This window comes from Vombatus ursinus, unplaced genomic scaffold (genome assembly GCF_900497805.2).
Source record: "Vombatus ursinus unplaced genomic scaffold, bare-nosed wombat genome assembly UNPS02014781.1, whole genome shotgun sequence".
Classification (NCBI taxonomy): domain Eukaryota; kingdom Metazoa; phylum Chordata; class Mammalia; order Diprotodontia; family Vombatidae; genus Vombatus; species Vombatus ursinus.
Window position 1 is genome coordinate 18,605,663 of NW_020954559.1, and position 23,283 is coordinate 18,628,945.

Below are 23,283 nucleotides of genomic sequence, written 5' to 3' on the forward strand. Positions count from 1 at the left end.
TTTCTTTGAAATGCAGATAATAATACACATAACACCTACTTTATAGATTTGTTGTAAGATGAAAATGAGTTATTAAATATAAAGCACTACATAAATATCACACACTATTCAAATGCAGAACCAACTGTAAAGAGACTTCTTGATGGGATAGAATGTGAGTATATTAATTTATAATGATAGATATGCCTGTCTTTAGAAGCAGGACCAGTTGTCTTTATGCGACATTCTCTCATGATAGATAAGTCCACTTGAGATACTAAATTATAGATCAGAAAGTTACTCAGTAAACATAGAATTAGAACAAAAGACTTTGGATGTTCTCAAGGGATATTTCCAATTTATTTTTCAATTAGTATTAGACCTGGGGCACTACCCTTTTATGCATGAGCCCCTTAGAATGGCCACCCCAAGTTCAAGGTCCTCTATAGGTTTACATTCATTCAAAAGCATAATATTCCTCCTTCCTTCCTTCCTTCCTTCCTTCCTTCCTTCCTTCCTTCCTTCCTTCCTTCTTTCCTTCCTTCCTTCCTTCCTTCCTTCCTTCCTTCTTTCCTTCCTTCCTTCCTTCCTTCCTTCCCTTCCTTCCTTTCTTCTTTCCTTCCTTTCTTCCTTCTTCTGGCCTTAGAGTGCAAAATACCTGGATTCAAAGCATACTTTGAAGATATACTGGTTACGTGACAATTCCTTAACTTCTTGAAATCCCAGGCACTCTCTTAACCCTAAGTTCCAGGGAAGATGATGATCTGCATTGGAAGAGATTGTTTTCTCATTGAGTTCCCTATACCAATAAAACCACAAGTCAGGCCCAAATAATGCCTGACACTTATACAGCACCTTTGTAAGGTTTGCAAAAATGCTTTACATACTTTATTTCATTCAATCTTCACAACAATCCTGTCAGGTGGGTAGGCACTATTGACATTATTTATTTATTTATCTAGCTGTTTGTTTATTCATTCATTCACTTATTTATTCATTCACTTATTTAATCATTCATTTATTTAATTATTTATTAATTTGTTTATTATTCCCGTTTTACAAATGAGAAAACTGAGTGTTTTTGTAAGGGTCCAAGAGTTAGTAAAAGTTAGAGACAGTATTTGAACAAAGGTTGTTAGGAAACCAGAGCTCTTTTCATGACAGCATGCTGCTTCACATGAAACAAAGGGTTTAGTGATATTTTAATTTGTTCTTCCCCATCTTTATGAAAATCTGGCTTCCCTTTTGACTTTAGATTGTCTCTAAGGCCCCACCCAGGTCTAAATCTACGATTCAGAATATACCTCAATATGTTGCCACCAAATCTCTTTGCAAGCCCACAGTTCACAAAACTCAAAGACAATATTTATTTACACAGCAAACAAAACAAATTGAATTAAGCTCATAAAAAGTATTGTCATCTACCGGTGAGGAATCCTTTCCCAAACATCTGGATAGTTTTAATCACATATAGTTAGGCATTATGTAGGATACCTGGCACTGCCTCACACAGTTCCTCAGCAAGAGCTCTCCATATTTCCCAGCACATAGCCACTGTCATTATCCCTCTTGCAGCTATCCTTGACTCCCAGCAAGTCATGATGCTATCTTTTTTTTTCCCCCAGAGGAAAATATAACTCTGTTATTGTGCGTCATACCACTTTCCTACAAGAGAAGTAATTCAGATTTTTAACTGTTTTGATCTTCCTGTTTTATCTATAGTTCAAGGACAGACAGTGCCCAAACAAGGTGCCTCTATCTTGAAGTCCTCCCTTACTCTATGGTTCCTCCAAATCTTTGTCCTACCACAAAAGTTTGTTTGGGCGTTAGAAAAACATCTCAACTTTCTCATCTCTGACATACTCTTCATCATCAACATGAGGCTGGGATGTGGCAGTTCCACAGTCTAGTGTCTCCTTTGTGGTATACTCCAAAAATAGTTAGTTTCCCACCCATATAAGCAATTTCAATAGGGCTAGAATCTTTAAAAGAAAAACCCAAATTTATTCCTAACTACCTTTCCAGTTCTATTGATGACAACTCAGTGAGGTTATTGAAATGACCTTGAGCTGCTCCTCACTGTCTCTCAAATGCAGGTGGAGGAGAGAGGATAGTCAACTTCATCCTGGTGTTACCTGACTTCTAGAAGAGTGGAGGAAGAAGAAAAGAAAATGAAATAATCACAGGTATCTGGCATTATTCAATTCAATTACACACATGTTAATTTAATAACAACCTGGGCTATCAACATCATAATAGGTACTACAGGAGATATAAGGAGGCATAAGATTCTGTGTCTGCCCTAGAGGAGCTTATAATCTCCTTGTAGAAAAGATAGATAGATAGATAGATAGATAGATAGATAGATAGATAGATAGATAGATAGATAGATCAACAAAGTACTTGAAGAATATACCTATGCCTTATTACGTGGGTATATATTTTAAGGATTTTTGCTTTATGGGACAATAGTGATCTATTTCTAGGTTTGGCACACAGACAATTTTTTTTTTTACCATTAAAGACAAATTCTTCTGTACAGTAGGTCAAAGTATTTAAGCTTCAGCTTTGGTGTTTGACCTTCCAGTGAATAGCCTGAATTAATTTATTTAAGTATTGATGATTTGGTACTCTTAAAAGTTTTTTCCAGCACCACAATTTGAAAGTGGACCCCTGAAATTTTCATTGAATGAAGCCCCAGAAGTGATTTGAAGAGATGCAGATAGAAATCAGAGATTTGACAGTAATTGAAAGGAATTTTCTATCTCTAAATTTTAGTTGACTTGGTCAACAAAACTTTCAATAAAGGCTGAAGAAGAATGAGTTTAAAAGACAATTTTAATTTGGAACTTCTACTGGCTGCCAACTTAGGTGGTATTTTCATGGCCTTGGGCCATGTGATCTTAAAAAGAACTTGGCAAAAAAAAAAAAAACAAAACTTGGCCCTCCTTTTCCATGGAAAAGTCTCCCTACCAGGTTTACCCCAATCAATCAATCAATGAGCAGACAGTCGATGTTCCTGAAGAAGCTGCAGAGAGACAAATTAGCAGGCCAATTGAGATGCCCAATGGAGAGCAGACACTGAATGTTATTCTGGGTAGAGAGCAGCAAAAACAAAATGATGGCATCACCAGGGGACATCTACAGCCCTGAATCATTGAAAGCATGAGTCTCTGGATATATGTATGCCCTGTCTTCCATACATGCCCAGTTCATATATTCTGGAGGAAGATCTGTAGATGCTGTGTGCTTCTTACTCTTCCTTCCCTGGTGATACGGTAAACTGTGTATTGTGGTGGAGGAAATCATTCACATAACTCATTTTGCAATGGTTTCTAATGGACATTTTGAACTGAAGGCCCCATCTAAACATGTACAAGATAGAATTCATTATTTCCACCCTAAAAACTCACTCCTCTTTCAAATTCCCCTCTTTCTCATTGGCACATCAACATCCTTCCAGTCACCGAGTTCTTAATCACAAAGTCCTCCTTTATATCTTATTGTCCCTCACTCCATATATACAACTTAGTCAACTTGAGATCTCTGACATTCATCCCGTTCTCTTTACTAAAATATCCACCACCCTAATTCTAGCTGTTAACAGATTTCAACTGATTAAGGGTGTCTCAATGGGTTCCTGATTGTTTTCTGACTCTTGTGTCCCTACTTCTATTCATCCTACATACAACTATCAAAGTCATATTCCTAAAGTGCAGGCAACACCATATAATTACTCCCCTATTTATCAAATTCCAGTGGCTCTCTATTAAGATTAAATTAAAACTTCCCTATTTTGTATCTACAACCTTTCACAACTGGTCTCCAAACTGGATTTCCAACTGGATTCTATTTATTCTTTTGCATACACCCTACAATTCAGAATAATTGGCCTTATTTCTCTTCTTTACATGCAACATTCTAGCTTCTAACCTCATGTCTTTGCACAGATCATCCTTCATGAATGAAATACACTCCTTACTCACCTCCAACTCTTGGAGTACCTGGTTTTCTTCAAATACCAGCTTATGGACCATTTCTTATATGAAGCCTTTTTCTGTTCTTTTACCTTCTAGTTCCCTCCTCAACCAAATTTCCTCATATGTATTTTACATATACAAAGTATCCCAAAAATCTTAGTGTGGTTTTAAACTTTCATTTAAAAGAACACTAAGATTTTTGGGACATTCCATGTATTATATATACTTGAATGAGTACATGTTGTCTCCTTTCCTTGAGATTATAGACTGTTTTATATATGTGTGTGTGTCTATGTCTATGTATATATAATTTATGTGTATATATATTATGTATATATATATATATTATATATATATATATATTTCCATTGTATCCCCTGAATTCTGTACAGTATCTGGAAAATTTTGTTTTTTAGTCATTTCAGTCATGTCTGACTCTTTATGCTCCATTTGAGATTTTCTTGGCAAAGATACTGGAATGGTTTGCCATTTTTTTTCTTCAGTTCATTTTATAGATGAGGAAACTGAGGCAAACAGGATTATGTCACACAGCTAGTACGTGTCTGAGGCCAGATTTGAACTCAGGAAGACGAGTGTTCCTGACTCTATGCCTGGCACTCTATCTACCGTACCACCTAGCTGCCCACATAGTAAAAGCTTAATAAATACTAAGTAATTGATTTGTTTTGAAAAAATGTATACATAGAGGGAAAAGCCTTACCTCTGGAATCAGAGTACCAGGGTTCAAATCTAGCTTCTGATGCTTTCTACTTATATAAAATTGTACAAATTACTTATCTTCCCTGGGCCTCAGCTGCTTCATTTTTATATGGGAGAGGGAGGAGAGGGGCTCATCCTGCAGGATCTTCAAAATTCCTCCTCACCCTAGATCTCTAATCCTGTGATTTTTCCTATTTAGCTTAGTGAAAAATAGATGTATGGATGGGGACTCAGGTACTAGGATCTTCAGTTGATACTGACTCATAAAATGTTGGAATCTGGGATTTTTTTTGAAAGCCCATGTGTGGGGGAGGCCCCAGGTATTACTCTAATCATATTGCCATTCAGTGGTTTGCTGCTGTCCTTCATAATTGAAGAAGATCAAAATGACATCATGATGCTAGGGTCAATGTACAATGTCTCTGACTGTGGCGGATCAAATGATTATGAGCTCAGAAGGCTTTGCCCCAGGTTGGGCACAAAGATTCCCTAGCTTGAAACTGGATGGCAGAAACACACCATTCAATGGCTAGGCTCTAATACATATCCCACAATTTTTTTACATTATGATAAATGGAAGTGGGGTTTTCTTTTTTCCTACTTTTGTATTATAGGTAGATTTCAAAGGAATGGATTTTGTCCATATATGAAAGGGTAGGAGTCATACAGAGTAGTATATGACTAAGTTCTAAAGCAAGGAATTCTGTGAACCTTTCTTGAATATTCCTGCTGAGAAGACCTCTCCCTTCCATGGACTTCAAGAACACTTTTTTGGACTAGTCACTTGACAATCAATACCTCCTTGCCTTGGGTCTCTTCTATTGTAGTCATCAATCAATAAACATGCATTAATTAAGTACCTACTATGTACCAGGTACAGTGCTAGGTCCTAGGGATACAAATACAAAGAAAGAATAAATTCTTATTCTCAAGAGTCTTAAATTTTAATAGAAGGGGGTGAGGTAGGGTGGAAGGGAAAGGAATAAACATTCCAGCACTTTACAATTATCTCCTTTGATCCTGATGGAGAAAACACGGACATATATAAATATATACAGAATAAGTAGAAAAAGAATAAATACAAAGTAGTTAAGGGACCAGTAAAGGCTTCAAGTAGAAGGAGATGCTTGAGCTTCATCCTGAAGGAAAAGAGGTATTAAAAGAAAAGTAGAGGTAAGAAGATAGTGCTTTCTAGGTATATGAGATGGCCACAGCAAAGGCATGGAGATGAGAGCTTGAATGCCATGTGTGAGAACAGAGAGAACGAAAGTTTGGCTACATTATGGGGTATAAGAATGAGAATAATGTCCAGTGATTCTGAAAAAGGTAGGTTGGGGCAGGATGTAAGAGTTTTAGAAGCCAAAAGTTATATTTAGTCCTAGGAGCAACTAAAGTTATTGAGCGTGGGAAATCTCATAGTCAGATCTGTGCTTAAGCAAAGTCTTGGCTGCTGTGAGGAGCACATGCAGGAGTGAGGAGACACTCGATACAAGGAGAACAATTAGAGAGTCCATGCAACAATAGACAGGATTCATTGGAAAAGACCCTGATATTAGGAAAGATTGAAGGCAAAAGGAAAAGGGATGCAGAGGATGAGAGGGATAGATAATGTTATGGAAATACCAAACATGAACTTAGACTTTGAGAGATAGTGGAGCATAGAAGGGCATGACATGCCTTGGTCCATGGGGTCAGGAAGAGTTGTACATGACTGAAAGACTGAACAACAATAACAAATAAGGGTGGGAATTAGGAGCATGAACTCTTTTATTCCTTGTCTCCAATTAGATCATAAAACACGGTGGGCAGAGGCCATGAATTCTTCTTTTTATCTCTCTCAGTATCTGGTACACAGAAGGCATGAAATAAATATATGTTGATTGATAAGTATGATGATATCACCATTAGTCATGTTTGTTTGAGTAGTTTGTTTCAGCAATGGTGATGGGGTACCATTAGAGATCTATGCTCTATCACCCAATATTAAGTAAATAAACTGTTTTTATTGAAAAAATAATCAGTTTTGGCTATTATTTTAATTTCCAGGGAACCCAATGGCTCTTACCAAAGGCGTACATTTGTAAGACACCCGGGTACAGCTAGGGACAGTCTGTTGCTGTGGAACGAGACTGGTTCTTTGTAAACTAACCTGCCTGGAAAGAAACTGAAACTTAATCTAATTGACATCATGTTTAATGCCATAATCCAGCAATTCTCAACTTATTTTGCAGTTATAGCACTTTAAAATTAATCACAATTTTCTCCTTTCTGTCTCCCCAAATGAAAGCTGAATGATTACAAAGCCTATTTGGGAACAGGAATTTATTAATGGAGCAGGAAATGCTGGAAATAGTGATATTAACACCACCGAAAAGTGAAAGTCTGACAATAAAGGAGAAGATGGAAATCTGTTAAAAAAAAAGTAGACAACTTAAAAATCATGGGGACAGGCAGCTTTCAAAATCATGAAAATGGAAGTTCACAGTGAAGACTCTGAGTCATCTCCATTGAATATAAGGCACATACCCCGATTTCCCTAGAAAAGCATGGCATACTGGATAGATGGCCAGCATTTGAGTCAGAAAGACCTGGGTTCAAGTCTTACCTTTGCCACATATTGGTTCCTTAGCCCTATGGCCAAGTCACTTAATCTCTCAGTGCCCTAGGCAGTTCTGTAAGACTATAAATCGTAGAACATACACATAGGAAATGGGAATGGACCTGTGATTTAATTAATATAGGAAAATAACAGGTTTGAAAACTCCCTCTACCAATGCAGGTTGCACCTTCTCTGCAACTTGGAGCCATAGAAAGCTACTTAGAACACTGAGAGGTTAAGTGAATTGCCCAGGGTCACCTGGCCAATATTCATCAGAGATAGGGTTTCAACTCAGGTCTTCTTCAGTAAGTGTGACCAGCTCAGGGCAGCTAGGTGGCATAGTGGATAGAGCACTGGCCCTGAAGTCAGGAGGACCTGAGTTCAAATCCGGCCTCAGACCAAATACTTGACACTTACTAGTCGTGTGACCCTGAGCAAGTCACTTAACCCCAATTGCCTAAAAAAAAAAAAGAAAAAAAAGAAAAAAAAGAAGTGACCAGCTCTTTATTCACTAAACAATGTTATACCCATGTAAATATAGATAGATATGTATATGTGTGTATATATGTACATGTATGCATTTATAGAAATATTTTATAATAACTTATTGAAACCTTTCAATGATACTTCTCACTTTCTTAAATTGAATGTATAATGAACATAAATAAAAATAAATACATGTACCCTTATACACACACCCACATATGCATATGTGTATATATGTGCATATATACACACACACATATATACACATATATGTATATGCATACAAACATACATTTTGTTATTGTTCAGTTATATATGACTCTTCATGACCCCATTTGAGGTTTTCTTGGCAAAGAAACTGGAGTGGTTTGCCATTTCCTTCTCCAGCTCATTTTACAGATGAGAAAACTGAGGCTAACAGAGTTAAGTAACTTGTCCAGGGCCACACAACTAGTGTCTGAAATTGGTCTTGGACTCAGGAGGATGAGTCTTCCTGACTCTAAGACTGCCACTTTATCCACTGCATCACCTAGCTGCCCTACACACACACACACACACACACACACACACACACACACATGCATACACATGCGCATACATTTAAGAAGACTGCAGAATAGAGTGTATAAGACTATATATGTGTGTATATAGCCTATATGTGCACACATACATGTACACATATACATATGTATGTGTGTATATATTACATATATGTATGTGTATATTATTTTAAAAGGTAGAGGAGAATAGGAAAAAATATTTTCTATAAAGATTAATGCAACACAAAATATTGAGTGCAGGCCCTTACATAGTTATCTAGAAATTTCATTGCTAAGGAACAGTTCCTATCTCATTGATGATAGATAAAACAATGGCTACTGTCATTTTAATTTCCTATATGGATTATTTTTCATCATTCATTTCAAAGAGGACCAATGATATCACAGAGTTATGTCTTGACTTGTGTGTGAACTGGATTTTAGCTAGGCAGATTTGCACAGTCATCAGCCTCACTTTCTCCTGAGTTATCAAAGTCCAGTAGCAAGACAAAAATCAGGATGACTGGAGATGGCCCAAGATGCAGTGGTCATCACCTTGCCATCTTTGATGTCTGACCAGGATCTAAGTACCCTGAAAAGCCTGCGTCAACCACCTTCATGGCCGTTGGAACAAATAGTTCACATCCACTCATTGCATCAGGGGAAGTTTTCACACACTTTGGGCAGACATCCTTCTGACTCACCAAGCGGTTTGAGGCCTGCTGGTTACCCTCAACCTAGTTTAGCCCATCTGCCAAGATGATTTTACCAGGTTATGACCACTCAAATGCAACAGCTTCTTGGAGCCATAGGCTCCTGATAATATATATATATATATATATTTATACTTTGCTATAATGTACTAAATTTCTATAATGTACTAAAATCATAGGATTTTGCAGCCCATAGACCTCTTTGTTCCTATGTCTCATTGTTGTGCTTTTCTAGTTTTTTTTTTTTTTTGGGAGGGGGCAGGGCTAGGCAATCAGGGTTAAATGACTTGCCCAGGGTCACACAGCCAGTGAGTATCATGTGTCTAAGGCTGGATTTGAACTCAGGTCCTCCTGACTCCAGGGCCAGTGCTCTATCCACTGTACCACCTAACTGCCTTGGAAAATAGAATACTTGATAGCAAACACTGAGGAAAGGTGATGTAAATAGAAGAGAGTTCCTGTTTATTCTTTGAAATAAGGCAAGTCTAAGATGGTTGGTGCTTTGATAAGACCAATTTCCTCCAAATCTATTATCACTGAGATAAGGATCAGTTGGAAATCTTCCTAAAACAAAACAAATAAACAAAAACATGGGTTCAATGGTGGAAGAAAAACAGACTAATGATTTTTCTTCCAAAATGCTAATCACTCTCCATACATATACTGAGGTCCATGTTCTTCAACTGACAAGATTGAGGCTTTTCCTGTTTCAACAAGGATCACTGCATTTTACCAATCAGTCCTTTAGTAATTTTGAGGATACACACACACAGACACACAGACACACACACACACACACACACGTGAATGTATATACACATGTATGCTTATCTATGTTTATACATTCAGTGATAGAATTACTTAGGCTTATTTTAATCTCCTTCCTACTTCCTTTCTCCTAGCTCCTCCCCCACTTCCAAGTACATAAAACCAAACCAAACAAAACAAAGAAACTCATTACTTGTTCTTGAAAAAATAAGATGTTAGGAAAGTTTCTTAATGAAACAAACATACCAATAGAAATAGGCTTTAATACCTTCAGGCACTGAGGGAAGAAGAAATGATGAGATGTATTATTAGTGTGTTGCTTTGCTTCCCCATCAGAGATGCCAACATGAAATTTAAAGTATGTCTCTTGAAATAAAAGCCTCAAGCATCAGATGCTATTTTTACCTTTTACCTTAGCCATGCCTTTTCAGAAAGGACCATAAAATGGGTTGATAATTCACTTAATGCTCTGCTTAAATTAGAATCTTCTTTCTACATTAAGAAAGGATATTATGTCCTCAGGACTCCATCTCCCTTTCTCTGAGTCGAGTGGCTGACTTTCTTCTTTTAGGAACTTTTTTTCAAAGCATCCTGAACTTGTTAACCAAAAATACCTGACCAGACTTTTTGAGACTGACTTTTCCACTCACATTGTAGGAAATGTTGTATTGTTGTTTGCAGTTGTTGCTGTTGCTGTTGATGATGATGGTGGTGTTGTTATTGGTGATGTTGATGGTATTGTTATGGTGGTGGTGGTGGTAGGGAACTTTCGCAGGCAGAAGGGACAAGGAGAGGCATCTTAGTACAATGGAAGGAACACTGCCTCTGAAGAAAGGTTACCTTTAACACCTTAAAGGAAACACCTTTAGTTTCCTTAAGGTAAAATAATGGGCTTGGACTAGATGGCCTCTAAGATCTCTTCAAGCTCAAGATCTACAATACTAGACAGGAAAATAAGAGTAAAGAAAGGTCAAGGGAGCTGTAAAAATCAGGGAAGCTGAAGGGAAAGAAAGTTGATGGTCAATTGATAAGGCATTCAAGGACCAGAGGAAAGTTTTGGTTGCATATGAACTGTTTAGCTTCCCCATATTCTCATCAAATCCAGACAAATTCAATTTATCAAAAGTCCCTCAATGGGTGATTTTTTTTGAATCCTTAGGAAAATCATAGATCAGATGCACATGAATGTATCTTACGCAGGTTTCTTGTGTGAGGTATTTATCAACCTTTCACTAATTCCATATTAGAAAATTTTTGGGGGGGCGGAGCCAAGATGGCAGAGGGAAGGCAGTGACTTGCTTGAGCTCTCCCCCCAAACCCCTCCAAATACCTATAAAAATGGCTCTAAACAAATTCTGAAGCAGCAGAACCCACAAAAAGACAGAGTGAAACAAATTTCCAGCCAAAGACAGTCTGGATGGTTGATCGGAAAGGTATATAGCGCTGGGTGGGGAGAAGAGCACAGTGCTGTGTGGGCGGGCAGGCTGCCGCGATCCTGGAGCAGGCTTCAGAGGGCTGAATCATAGGCAGCTGTGTCAGTTTCCAGACTTCTCAACACACAAACTCCAAAGACGACTTAGGTCAGTGGGAAAAGTCTGTGACTGCGGTGAGAGGAGGAGCTAGGTCTCAGCCGCCCCCGGGGCCGCCACTGTTTCCTGAGGTTCTGGCCCACAGACTGAGGGGTAATCGAGTGGCTGATCAGACGGGGATTGCAGAGATCTTTTGCCAGTGCTGAGGTAGGAATCTCTTGCTTTACCTGTACTTGGATCTGGGTGACAGTTCTGAGGGGCGGTCCTGGGGCCAGAAGGAACACTGGTGTGGTGGAGCTTGTTGTGGTGGTAGAGAGGAACTCACCCCTTATCATACTACCTTGGAAGAATTGAAAATTTTCAGGTCCCTAGAAGTATCTCTGAAAACAGCTGCACAAAACACCGAAGCTTGGGAAAGTACATTCTCCACATTAGAAGCAGACTTTTACCTTGACAAAGAGTTTAAAACTCAAGTAATTGGCCAGAATCATGAGTAAGCAGAACAAAAGAGTATATTATCTTACTTTGGTGACAGAGAAGATCAAAACATACAACCAGAAGAAGACAATGAAGCCAAAGCTCCTACATCCAAAGCCTCCAAGAAGAATATGAACCAGTCCCAGGCCTTGGAAGAGCTCAAAAAGGATTTTGAGAAGCAAGTAAATGAAGTAGAGGAAAAACTGAGAGTTTTGCAAGAAAATCATGAAAAACAAGTCAACAGCTTGCTAAAGGAGACCCCAAAAAATACTGAAGAAAATAACACCTTAAAAAATAGCCTAACCCAAATGGCAAAAGAGGTCCAAAAATCCAATGAGGAGAAGAGTGCCCTAAAAAGCAAAATTGGCCAAATGGAAAAGGAAGTCCAAAAGCTTGCCGAAGAAAATACTTCCTTAAAAATTAGAATGGAGCAATTGGAAGCTAGTGACTTCATGAGAAATCAAGACTCTGTAAAACGAATCCAAAAGAATGAAAAATTAGAAAACAATGTGAAATATCTTATTGAAACAACTGACCTGGAAAATAGATCCAGGAGAGAGAATTTAAAAATTATTGGACTTTCTGAAAACCATGATCAAAAAAAAGAGCCTAAACATCATCTTTCAAGAAATTATCAAGGAAAATTGCCCTGATATTTTAGAACCGGAGGGCAAAGTAGAAATTGAAAGAATCCACCGATCTCCTCCTGAAAGAGATCCCCAAAGGAAAACTCCTAGGAATATTGTAGTCAAATTGCAGAGGTCCCAGATCAAGGAGAAAATATTACAAGCAGCCAGAAAGAAACAATTCAGGTATTGTGGAAATGCAATCAGGATAACCCAAGATTATCTGCTTCTACATTAAGGGACCACAGGGCATGGAATATAATATTCCAGAGGGCAAAGGAGATAGGATTACAACCAAGAATCACCTACCCAGGAAAACTGAGTATAATCCTTCAGGGGAAAAAATGGTCATTCAATGAAATAGAGGACTTTCAAGCATTCTTGGTGAAAAGACAAGAGCTGAATAGAAAATTTGATTTTCAAATACAAAACTCAAGTGGAACATGAAGAGGTAAACAGGAGAGAGAAAATCACAAGAGACTTATTAAGGTTGAACTGTTTACATTCCTGCATGGAAAGATGATATTTGTAACTCATGAGACCTTTGTCAGTATTAGGGTAGTTGGAGGGGAAAAATTATATGTATGTATATATAAATATAGATAAATAGATAGATAGAGGGCACAGGGTGAGTTGAAAATGAAGGGGAATATTTTATTATATTTTATTCTGGAGAATAAAATTAAGGGGTGAGAGAGGATTATACTAGGAGAAAGAGAAAGGGAGAGGTAGAATGGGGTAAATTATCTCACCAAAAAAAAAAAAAAAAAAAAACCAGAAAAGAAAAGACTCTTACAGTGGAGGGGAAATGAGGGAAGGTGAGAGGGAATGAGTGAATATTATTCTCATAGAATTTGACTTAAGGAGGGAATAACATACACACTCAATTGGGTGTGGAAATCTGTCTTACCCTACAGGAAAATAGGCAGGGGAGCGGGAGGGGACAAGAGAGCAGGGAGATGATAGAGAGGAGGACAGATTGGGAAAGTGGATAATCAGAAGCAAGTACTTCTGAGGAGGGTCAGGGTCAAAAGAAAGAATAAATGGGGGGATGGGATAGGATTAAGAGAAATAGAGTTAGTTTTTCACAGCATGTCTGTTACGGAAGCATTTTGCATAACTGCACATATATAGCCTTTATTTAGTTGCTTGCCTTATCAATGAGGGTGGGTGGGGAGGGAGGAAGGGAGAAAATTTGGAACCCAAAGTTTTAAAAACACATGTTAAAAAAAATTTTTTTCACATGCAACTGGGAAATAAGAAATACAGGAAATGGGGTACAGAAATCCATCCTGCCCTACAGGAAAACTGAAGGAGAAGGGGATAAGAGAAGGGGGGGAGAGACAGAAGGGAAGGCAGACTAGGGGAAGGGGTATTCAGAATGCATGCCATCATGGGGTGGGGGGAGGTGCGAGCTGGGGTGAAAATTTGGAACTCAAAATCTTGTGCAAGTAAATGTTGAAAACAAAAAGAATAAATAAATAAAAATTACCATAATAAAAAAAATAAAAAATAATAAAAGTAAACTTGAGAAAAAAAAGAAAATTTTTAGGGGGTGGAAATTAGAACTAGAGGTACATAGAACAATCTATGATCAAGTTTTATTATGCTATGATGATTTTTTAAAAAATAGAATTAAAAGTATAGGTCACTCTTTGAAAAGGTTCCTAGTGCAACTATGTTGTGAATACACCATTTTACAGGACATCAGCCTTTATTTCATCATACGAAGGAAGAATTGAAAAAGGATGGTTTTCTAAAGAAAACTCTTTTGGATTTCAACAATGGTCCTTTTGAGTCTTACTGATTATTGACATGAATTATTAACATGAATGTGGAGCCAATCAGACAATGACTTTGGAAGACCAAACATTTTCTGAAAAGTGGCAACAGTCCTGTCATTGGTTTATAATATACAGTATTCCAGGCATACATTTTTCCAATCAATGATTATTTACAATAGCATAATTAATATCACCCTAGTTTAGGTCCTCATCCTTTCTCACATATGCTATTTGAACAGCCTCCTAATTGGTCTCCCTGAATTTCATCTCCTCCTTCTCCAACCCATCTTCTGCACAACTGCCAATCTGAAATTTCTAAAGCACATTTGACCACATCATTTTTTTGCTCAGGAAGCTTCAGTGATGCCTGTTGCAGCTAGATTAAAATACAGATTCTTCACCTTGACCTTTAAAGTCCTTCATTATATGGTTCCAATGTTTCCAGACTGATTTCACATTACTACCATAACTTAACTCAAGCTCTAGAAAACTGTCTTACTACCCATCTATGGAATACTACATTCCATTTATAAGCCTATTGTGTCTTGGCACAAGGTATTCCCTAGAATTAGGATTTTCTTCTTCAATATCTCTGCTTCTTTGAAGCCCCCTTCAAGTCTCCATTTAAACACTACTTCCTATCTCAATCCTTCCTTGAAAATTCAAGTAACAAAACAAATGAGCATTCTGCCCCTCCCCCCATTATTTTTATAACTCTTTAAGGTTTTCAAAGTGTTTTACATATATTATCTCATTTGATCCTCACAATGAACTTGGGAAGTTGGCACTACTATTATTCCAATTTTGCAGATGAGGAAATTGAGGCAGACAGGGGTTAAATGACTTGCCGAGGGTCACACAACTAATAAATATCTGAGACTATATTTAAACTAACGTCTTCTTGCCTCCAGTTCTAACATTCTGTCCACTGTACTTTTTCAGCTTGGTAGGAGCTACAAAATTTGTGCTTGGCTGGTGCAGTTTTTGAGAACCCACAGTTACTGCCACCATTGGGATGAGACATTATTCTGTAGAGGAATTTGTAGACACTATTTAGTAGAGGGATAGATTAGATAAAGAGATAGAGATAGATAAACATACATATATATGGTAATGTCACTAGAAAGGAATACATGTTTGTACTTACATACATACACACATATTTCTATTTCCTCTCAATGGTCTTGCCTTCAGCATTGCTTCTTGACTTTTTTGGTTTTCCTCATTTCATTCAATATGTTGGGTTTCTTTCAGTTTCTTCTAATCCCTAATAATCTTGCTTCTTCAGGCTCTAGCCATTAATTTCCATTCAAAGGAATACTACAGCTAAAAATAGGACTTAAGACAGAAATGAAAGACCCAGATGTCATTTTCAGAACCTAGGGCAGCAGTTGTCTTCACAAATTTCAAGCACTCCTGTTCCAAATCCAGCTATTTTTACTGTGACACAGGGAGCATCAGCTTTAAGTAGACTTTAAAGGAATCTGAATTGTATTTTAAAATGGAATAATGTCTTTGTCTACTTTAAAATGATATGCAAATCAGAAATATTGATTAGTTTGCATACAAGGAAGAAAGCATGATACATTTCTAATCCAGGCAGCATATCCTGGAATCAGAAGGCCAGAATGATGCTATTTCTGGCTCTGATATTTACCTGACTTAACTGTGTGACTGTCCAGAATTTTCATGGCCTTGCTGTGCCTGGCATCCAAAATGGTAAAGCTATTCCCCTACAGTTGGCTCCACAAGAGAAAGTTGTTCATAGGTTAATAGAATTCACCTAAATCTATTTTCATTCCATGAAATAAATGAGCCATGAAAATCAACAGTGTGATTATAGAAAGAGATATAACAGTTCCATTGCAATGGAAGCTAATATTTCTAAATTTTGTCTCCAATTAATAGAGTCTGTTAGCTACTTGAAGTATTATATTGAAAGCAAGGGCCAAAGTTTTTCTTCAGTTAGTTGCTAATGCATATTCTTATAATTAGCATCATTTGTCTGGAAAATGGCCATATTGCATATGAAAAATGGGACAGGAGTTTTGATTAAGGAGCAGGTTTTTAGCTTGGCAAGCATTGTGAATAAACTCCCCTATTTGTTTCCTATCCAAAAAAGAAAGTGGCAAAACTGTCATTTTGTCCAAATTGTTTTTTTAAAAGTCTAAATGATGAAAACTTTCAAATCTCAGATACTTACAGGTTCTCTCTTCTCTCTTCTCTCTCTCTCTTTCTCTCTCTCTCTCTCTCTGCCATCTATCTATCCCTAGAGTTAGATGAAGGTTGATTTTCTCCTAACATCTTTCATTTAATTGTAGTAACTTAATGATTTTGAAATACTTTAATATGATTTGTATATGTATATGCCAAGAAAAGGGGATGGCTGAGATAATTGTTTGGAAAATTTGAGCAGAATATTCACCTTCACCGTCTTATAATCCTTCTGGTTCTTTTCAGGAGGAGTAAGTTAGGGACCTGCATTTGCAGTAAATTGTGTAAAATTGTTTCTGTGTAGACACAGTTCAACTTGTCCACACCCTTAGTAAATGATTCCTTATTCATTGGAAACCAGGAGCTGCTTTCTAGGGGAACAAAGATCAATACTTTTTTTCTTTACCTCATAAGAACCCTGTGTTATAGCTTCAAACCACCTAAAAGTCGTTCCTATTTACTATGAGATCATAGGTTTGTAATTGTAAGGGATCAATGGATCTAATGACCCTATTTTAGAAATGAAGAAACTGAGTCCCAGAGACCTGAAGTGATGTGCCCAAGATCACCCAGTTAGAAAATGAAATAACTGGGGTTTGAACCCAGTCCTCCAATTTCAGGTCTTCCTACTTTACTGCTTTAGTTACCAACCAGGAATAATTTGGTTACATGAAAGAGGTTGTGCAAGATGAAGTTCTCATTGTCATTAAGCAGCATCTTTTAATTGGCTTCAATTATTTTTAATTTTTTGCCTGAACCTAGGGAGAGTTGTTAATCTGGCTTGTTTGTAAACTGAGACTATGCCTACTTGCTATATCCAGAATGTTTAGGAAAATGTTGTGCCATTCACACATACACAGGGAAATATTCAGAACCACCTGCTGGCTAAAATGCTAAGTACCTATGGTGATTTTGTTTATTTCACTCTCCCATAACCAATGACCAGATGATTGCTTTCAATCTTGGCAAACTGCTTCTCAGTATTGGAATAGAATGCATTCTGGTATCTGAAAATAATTCACCTTGCACTGTGGACCTGGTTGCTTTTTATTCCAGTGAAGCCTCAATCTTTTAAAAATTCTCATGCCAAACCTCCCACATCAGACCACTCCACAGACTTCTGCAGGTGTTCATGGGTTCGCATTTCACCTTGCCCCAACTTCGTACATTAATTGTGTAGGTAGAAAATGGAACTTACTATACACTCTCTTCAGATTTCCCACCAGTCAACAAAGAGTGAATTAAAGTTCAATCACAAAATTTTAGAGCTTGAAGGGAGCTTAGAGATTATGCATTTCAATACTCCCATTTTATATGCTTCATGGCTTAATTGACCTTCTCCTTATCCCAGAAGCTGACATAAAAATTAAAAACACTTTTTCCTGGTATAATATAAGCTTCTTGAGGATAGAGGTTGTTTTTTCCCCTTCTATTCCCAGCTAACACAGTCCTTTGCACATGGTAGGCAGTTGTTGAGTCAGAAAGACCTGAATTCAAATGCAGCTACAGACATTTACTAGCTGTATGATCCTGGGCAAATCACTTAACCTTGGTTTGCTTCAGTTCCTTCAACTATAAAACCATAACAATGCCTACCTCATAGGATTGTTGTGAGATAAAGCACTTAGTTCAGTCCCTAGCACATAGGAGATGCTGTATAATACTCATTTTCTCCTCCCCCACCATTTTATAAATGCTCAGAGTTGTTGTTATTGATATTGCTGTTGTTATTGTTGCAGGGAGTTTATACTTAAGGAACTGCTGAAAAACAGTACCACCCAACATGATTTGAATAATACTACCAGTGAATGGAGTAAAATTATTGAATAACTGGGATCATAGCACAATCTGTGCTAAAGAGTAGTACCTTGGGTAATATATGTGTTTGTGTGTATATGTATATATGTAATATATACATATACATATATGTATATATGTGTATATGTATATTATATATGTGTGTATATTTACACATATGTATATATAGGGGTGTGTGTGTGTGTGTGTGTGTATAATTCTTTGGTCTACAGCGAGAGAATTTTTAAGGAAACTATCAAGGATGATCGGTACTCACGCTGCAACTTAGAAGCTTAGGGACTGCCTAGGGCATAGAAAGGATAAATGTCTTGCCAAGAGTCACACAGCCAGTATATGACAAAAGAACAAAGGTTATTTAACACCTGTAATTGGGGAAGAGGTCATGGCTTGGTCGAGAATTCAGTCAATTGGCATGTAGTCTGTTGAGAATTCCCATTTAACTGGATAGAACAGGGAGTTCAGAGAACACATAGTATTAAAAGGATTTTACTTATTGATGTGTCTCCTGGTCAGGGATTCTTACCCTTTTTGGGGCATGGACCTCTTTAGCAGCCTAGGAAATCCTACAAACCCTTTCTCAGAATAGTATTTTTAAATGCATAACATAAAATATATCATATTGCAAAGGAAACCAATTATATTGAAAAAATACTTAATAAAATATTTTAAAAACCAATTTCACAGACCCCAGATTAAGAACTCCTGCCATAGGTCTAAGCCTGAACAAATGGACACTCCTAAGTGGCATTTATTTGCTAAGGTTTTGGGTTTGGCAGAAGAATTGCAACCCCCTAATGGTATCAAGAGAATATAGTGAGCTATGTATCAGCCTAACACTCAGCCAAAGACAGTGGAGGAGGCATAAGATTGGGAATGTCTGCCAAGAACAGGGAACTGAGAGCTACTACATCATACAGACCCTGAAGCAGCCCCCACGGAAGAGCCTCCCAAGGTATCCCCTGTGGCAATTTGTGGGAGACCCCGGGATGAGATGATTCCTCTTTCTCAGACTATGAGAGACAATAAGAACTATTTTATGTGGGACCTTGGAGACTTTGGATTGCTAAAATGGACTTGAAGAATGTACTTGCCAATTGCTTTCTTTGGTGTAGGCAATCCTCTCTTTAGTAAATGGCTTTTTGTGAGTTGGAGCACCAAACATAGCTAGACTAGTCCTAGCTATGGGACCAGATGAGTCCAACACTGAATCATATTCAAAACTTTTCTAGATTAGAAGGAGCTGTTTGCATTCCACTGTCATAGCTTTTCAGAACCCATGGTCATCCATACTCTATGATGAGGCACTTGAATAGTTCCATCCATCTTCTGATGATCTTGTGTAAGTCTAAGTGATGAGATAAAAGTCTCTGATAAGTTATAATTTTGGAAGATTGAAAAAAATCAATGAAATGATGTATATGAGTGGTTGACAGCATATAATTGACAAAGACTTAAGAGGGAAAAATAGCAAAAAAAATGCAATGAGAAAGACATATGACTAGAAAAGAAGGTGGAAGAATTATACGGAGAAAGTGAGGGATAACTGATGCTCTGTGGATATCCAGATATGGTCAAATGATTTAGAGAAAATTCATAGCAGGACCCATGTGGAGGATTTACTAAAGGACATAGGCAAGAGTCCTGTAGACTTCTAAAGCATGAGTGGGTTGCAATCTGGATCAAAGAAATCATTGACCTATCAACAAGTCTAAGTTCAAGGTAGCTGTTAGGAAGTATTGGGTGACTTCACATGAAGAAAACTCCGTAATTCCAAAGGCCTAATGACAAAGGCTACTATTCACCTCCTGATAGAGAGGTGATAGACTCAAAAAGTAGAATGAGACACACATTTTTTTTTAAGGCTAGGACCCATACAAAGAAACAGATGGCTGCTACAGATGAGTTTTGAGTTTCTGCTTTCCAAATCTGAATCATTTCTTTTTTCACCATTAGACAAGTGGTAGGGTGGTCATAAGGAATGCTCAGCTAATTACGATATGTTCACACGTTGTTACAATGCATAGCTTTTTTTTTTTTTTTAGCATTCTGTCAGAGGGAAAAGGGGCTCCTGCAAGTTTCTGTGATGCCCCAATATATTTTGTAAAATAAAATGGAGAAAGCAATGCATTAAAAAGAAAATAGGAAGTTCAAAGAAATTGTATGCATAGGGTCACTAAAGGCTACTGAAAACAAAGTAGGTGGCATGAATGGTTATTTCTCTGAGGAGATAATGGAATTCCACAGAAGTGAAGCTGCAGGTAAGGGAGGAATTGTCTATTGCCTTAGGTGGCATGTGTCTAATGAGTGGGAACAATATGAGGTCAATAGAAACAAAGTATACCTGAACTAGAGAGGAATTTAGAAATTATCTAGCCCATACTCTTATTTTAAAAATGATAAAACTGAGGTCTAGAGATATTACATGATTTTAACTAGTTAATAGTAGAGCCAGCGCATAAAACCAAGGAATTCCAAACAATGTGGGTTTTTTTTTCTCCCTACCATACTATGTTTTGTCTTTTATGATATATTTGAGGACAAGATGGACAGATGTATACTAAATTAGGTTAATTTACATTTGATTAACCTACAGCGCTCAAAGAGTTTTGATCAATAAAATGAAATTCTATCTATCTGAAAGACATACACTAGTGGAGTGTCATGATGCTTTGTCCTAATTTCTGTCCGTTTTAAGAATATTTTTCAATGACTTGGATGAAAGCGTACATTTTGTGCTTCTTAAAATTGAAGGTAACACACAGTTGGATGACAGCACTCAGATTCAAAAGGCAATGATACACTGGAATAAAGGAGCAAATAATTTTTAAATGGGATTTAGAATTTCACTGGGAGAGGGAACTATCAGTGAGCTCTCTACTAATGCAAATAGGCACCTCCTTTACAGTTCTTAATTTTAGACAGATTCTTGGGGGGCATTGATAGGGTGTGTGACTTGTACACAGTCACAAAGATAGCTACTCAATATCATACACATAACTTGAACCAAGTTCTTTCTAATTCTAGAAGTGCTTCCTTTTCCATTCTACCATACCCACCTCTTGTCAAATCATAACAAGATGGGATTTATAGAGATAGGGTTCTATGCTTAGGATAAAAAATAACTTGCTCAGGCATAGAATATGGGGGATTTGGCAAGCCAGTAGGTTAAAGAAGAAGAAATATGGGAGTTTTCACTGACTTTAAGTTCAGTGTGTGAAGGAGACTGTCAAGTAAGGATGCAGGGCAGTCACAGCTGGCTCAGCCTAGGGGGTAGCTTCTAGGTACAACGAATTTGACAGCCAGAGGATGCACCTGCAGGCAATTCTCATGAGTGGTGGTTGCTTCAGGGTTTATAATAGGAGACACAGCAGCAAGGAGCTGTTGGTGATTTTGGAAGCTAGCCCACTATCATTCTACAGTGACAGAGCCAAGTGTTCTGAGCTTGGGAGTGACGGGGGAGCGGAGCAGTCTTTGATGTGATCTATTGATGATGTTAACAACAGGTGTAGGGCAAGAAGTTTCAAACTAAGACATATGAATAAGATTTGGTTGAAAGAACAGGTGATGCTGAGTCTGAAAAGAGAAAGCTTGGGTAAAATTGCAGGGGAAGAGGAATGGAGAAATGGGCATAAAGATTATGGTCCGAGTATTTGAATGAATGTTGTGTTAAAGGTATCTCCAGAGCACAGAGCTGGGACTGATGGGTGGGAGCAAGAGAAAAGTAGATTATGGGTGAATATATGGTGTCCCAAAAGTTTTAGCGCAATTTTAAGCTATTAAAACTATCTTAAGCTATTGAAGATTAAAATATTTTTGGAACTAATTATAATATTTTTGGAACACATTATAAAAGGAAAAGGTTTCTAAAACTTAAAGCAATATGATAATGGAATGGGCTACATTATAAAATAGCATATTCTTCATTACTGAAAGCATTCTAACAGGCTATACTTCTCTAGGACACTGTAAAGAAGGCCTCTATGTTTAATGAGAGGTTAGACTAGACAAGTAGCAGGATAAGGCAAGAACCTCTTTGGCTATGTTATAATTGAGATAGGAGTCCTGACAGATGAAGAGATTTGGGGTAAGGTGAAGAGTCAGTGGTGGGACAGGATTAGGGGAAGTTAATTGGATGTTAATTGTCTGTTCTCTGTCTTTACGGAGAAGTTCAACATTAAAGATACTATACTATAGGAATTTAACTTTTAAAGAGGGTGGTTCATCTCTTTTAAAGAGATGAAGGGAAAAGGAGAAGGGCAGAAGGAGTATCTATGTATGCAGGAGGTGCCATTCACTGTAGCTCACTGCAAGGATGAAAAAAAATCACAAAATCTTAGAATTTCAGAAAAGGAAAGGCAAACCCAGGGTTACTAAAGAGTCCTTTTTTCAATACTCTCAACAAGTGATCATCATAGCTTGACTTAAAGATATACGGTGGAGCCCTTAAGCTTCTGAGGCAGCTAATTCCACTTTTGGAAAGCTCTAGTTTTTAGGAATTCTTTTCTTAAATCAATGTTAAATTTCTCTCTGCAAATTCCATTCATTGTTCCCAGATCTTTTTCTCCTAAAACTTTTTTGGGACACCTTGTAAAAGAAAGAAGTTTCTAAAACTTAGAGCAACATAAAAAATGAAATGGCCTTACTTATGTGATAGTGAGTCCCTTACCACTAAAAGCATTCCAGGTAAGGTTATACTTGGGCAAAAGAGAAAAAAAAATCTATTCCCTCTTTCATTTTTGTTGTCCAGTCATTTCAGTTGTATCCAACTCTTCGTGACCCCATTTGTGGTTTTCTTGGCAAAGATACTGGAATGGTTTGCCTTTTCCTTCTCCAGCTCATTTTAAAGATTAGGAAACTGAGGCAAAAAGGGTTAAGTGACTTGTCTAGGTCACACAGCTAGTATGTGTCTGAGGCCTGATTTGAACTCAGGAAGATTCATCTTCCTGACTCTAGCCTCGGTGCTCTATCCACTGTGCTTCCTAGGTGCTCCCTCTTCCATATGATAGTATTGTAAATATTAAAAGAGAGCTATCATGTCACCTTTAACTCTT